At 34.0% G+C, this 2,761-nt stretch overlaps 2 protein-coding genes across 4 annotated transcripts in view; one reads left to right on the forward strand and one right to left on the reverse strand.

Annotated features, from left to right (window-relative positions):
* Positions 1-2,554, reverse strand: part of Ak3 (Adenylate kinase 3) — a 6,280-nt gene extending 3,726 nt beyond the window's left edge. The window contains exon 1 of one of the 2 annotated variants that reach the window (XM_017622929.1): positions 2,418-2,554. The gene's annotated coding sequence lies outside the window, so the exon portion shown is untranslated. Of the gene's footprint in view, positions 1-2,401 lie in introns of both variants that reach the window. The other variant, XM_017622920.1, reaches the window with a different exon arrangement.
* The window catches only part of Leash (leash), a 21,828-nt gene that overhangs the window by 8,182 nt on the left and 10,885 nt on the right, over positions 1-2,761 (forward strand). The gene's annotated exons all lie outside the window — the stretch shown is intronic.

The following is a 2,761-nucleotide window of genomic DNA, read 5'->3' on the forward strand; positions in this document are numbered from 1 at the left end:
GACGAACTGATAACCTCCTCCTTTTTTGGAAGTCGGTTAAAAAATAAGACCTAAACACCGTAACCATCTGGCCGGTCAGCATATAAAAGAATTTGTTCTAATAAAACGGAGCCCAGGTATTATACAAATGAGTTTACCTAATTTAAGTTTTTTTAAATTATACAAGTACTAAATTTTTCTTATGCAAAAGGTTGTATAAACTAATAGTATTAGTTACTAAAAACTTCCAAGGTTCATTATTACACTATAGGTATAAGCAAAATAGGCCAAAATACCCATGCACGAAAAATACCACTTTTAGTACATTTATAAAAAATGCAGCAACCATGACTGAGCGCGACGCACTAATACCATGACAAAATGAGACTGTGTTGGTGTGCCCAGCTATGATTTAGATCAACTTGAGATCATATTAGGAAAACTTCAATATGCTGTAAAAAAAGTTTGATGTTTAGGTGGCCAATTTTCTAGAGCCTTTCTTTTTTCATAATTGCCAGACCGCATTCGTGTTTTTTTTTTGTTCGTCTCATTTTGTTGCACAGTGTAATTAAGGGGGTATATACTCGAGCTTTAGATCTATTGTGCTCTCTATTTATCACAATACCTCGTTCGGTTCTACAATCCTCAGAAAGTTTAGAGGAGCTTTTGTAGGAAGGGAATGTAGTATGTGCTCCGAGTCAATTGTCTTTGATTTTTTAAGGATTCGTAATAAATAAAAAAATATTATATTTTATAGGTATCTGCAATATCGAATTATAAAGGGAGCTTTCGTTTCACAATTGTCAATATAAATAAATCAGTAATTCAATGTAAATATAATCAGTTACACGAAAAAAAACATATTCGAAAAATTTCAATTCGCAAAAAATTAGGTATGCTTTTTCATTGATATTGTTCAGTTCATAATTATCCGAAAGTTTTAAAATATTAAACGCGCAAAAATTCTGCAGAAACTTCATACAACAGAAAATCATTCATTTCGTTCCATCAACAGCATAGCATACGCATGTTAAAGGGATTTTATTTAATACAAAATTACTTAATTTTTACTTTTCTTTCAAATAAATTTTAAATATTCACTTCAAACGCTTTGCGACACTGTATTGACGTTTTATTGTTTGCTTGTCAAATTCAGCTGTCATTCTTATCACTTTGTTTTCTTTTTTTTTGTTATCAACAAACTGGAACAACATGTGTTTTTTTGATAAGAGAATGATTTTAGTTTCTATTCTAATCATATATTAAATTCTAACGGAAATAGAACATAAAGAGATGTTTATCAGCAAATAGCTAAAAGTGCTTTATAGAAATGAGGTAGGTACATCTGATTTCAACTTGTGTGGTTATCCATTTTTATCCACGCTTTGGTGCTTGCAATGAAAAACTCAACTGGCGTACGAACTGTGGCCTCACACCACTGGCGGTGCACACGTACGTTCGTTCAAAGTCCAAACGGGTTAATAAAAACAAGTTGGGTTTGAATATGCAGCTTCAAAAAATAACATCGGATGTAAGTATGTATGTATATTCGTCGATGACAGACAGTTCACACTACATACATACATATGTATTTAAAATATAGTGCGCACTTCTCCCATGCAAGCGCCATTCCACACTTCATATCAATTTATATTAATGACCATCAATTGGCGTACTGGTTCTTTTTATGAATTTATTATATTTATATGTACATATTTTTATATTTTCAACTTAGAATTCTTAATATGCAAAGCATGTATGAGGTGTTGCTCTGTTCGGTTGCACTTATATAAATTTCACAATTTTCCTCTTTAGCTGCACTGCTCCCACTATGATGGGAGGTGGGCGATTTTACTTATAGACTGACAATGAAATGTCTTCTGACGTATGCAATTGATATATTTTAGCTATGGCACATGGTATGCACAAACATTCATACATATGTACATACATTAACAAACCGTGTATTGTCCTTCTGCAAAACCGCGTAACTGACATTTTCCAAAAATTGGATTTGCTCACAAAAGCTTTTGGCTCAATCCTTATCCATTCGTCCTAAAATATACTCGCCAGAAATGCGATTAATTTATAAAAAAGAGAACGATTTTGAAAAATGAGTCTTTTTACTCTCTAGAAAATAATTTATGCAACTTCACATACGCGGTTTGCATTTTGTTGGTACGCGGTTTTGTGCATTAAACGACGATATGTAAGTATGTATATACAGTATCTATAGGTTGGCGGAACCAACCGAAGTGCACACTAGCAAAAGTTTTTGCGAATTAGCAGGGCTGCTTTCCTACAAATATATGTACATATATATGTATGTAGCTACATACTTGCTTAGCCCACATTTTATACATATGTATTTTCTTCCATCTTAATGCAGTTAAATTACGCTACAAACTTCACAGTTATTTACATTTGTCTAGAATTACTTTATCAACCCGCTCCTAGCACTTAATGCTCCACACCTGTGCCACTATTTTATTTGTCGCACACTTTTTCCAATAAAAATTTGTCTCGAATTGTTTCCTCGCACATCCAGCGGCCGGCCATTGACTGATTGCGCTACCAAGCAAACGAGAGCTTCTACTTAGGGGTTTGGCATTTGTTGGTGGTTGTATAAATAATGTATGTATGTATTAGACTCCAGCGCAATTCCATTTAAACGGCCCAACAAGACATCCGATCGCCGCGCAAATACTTTCCATCCCCTACTTTCATCGTTCGGGTCAATTGTGAGTAAGCATAAACCAGTTTCAGCAAGCGTACGTAAACT

Source organism: Rhagoletis zephyria, unplaced genomic scaffold, assembly GCF_001687245.7.
Source record: "Rhagoletis zephyria isolate East Lansing unplaced genomic scaffold, Rhagoletis_zephyria_1.1 Rzeph_scaffold_00049, whole genome shotgun sequence".
In the NCBI taxonomy this organism is placed as follows: domain Eukaryota; kingdom Metazoa; phylum Arthropoda; class Insecta; order Diptera; family Tephritidae; genus Rhagoletis; species Rhagoletis zephyria.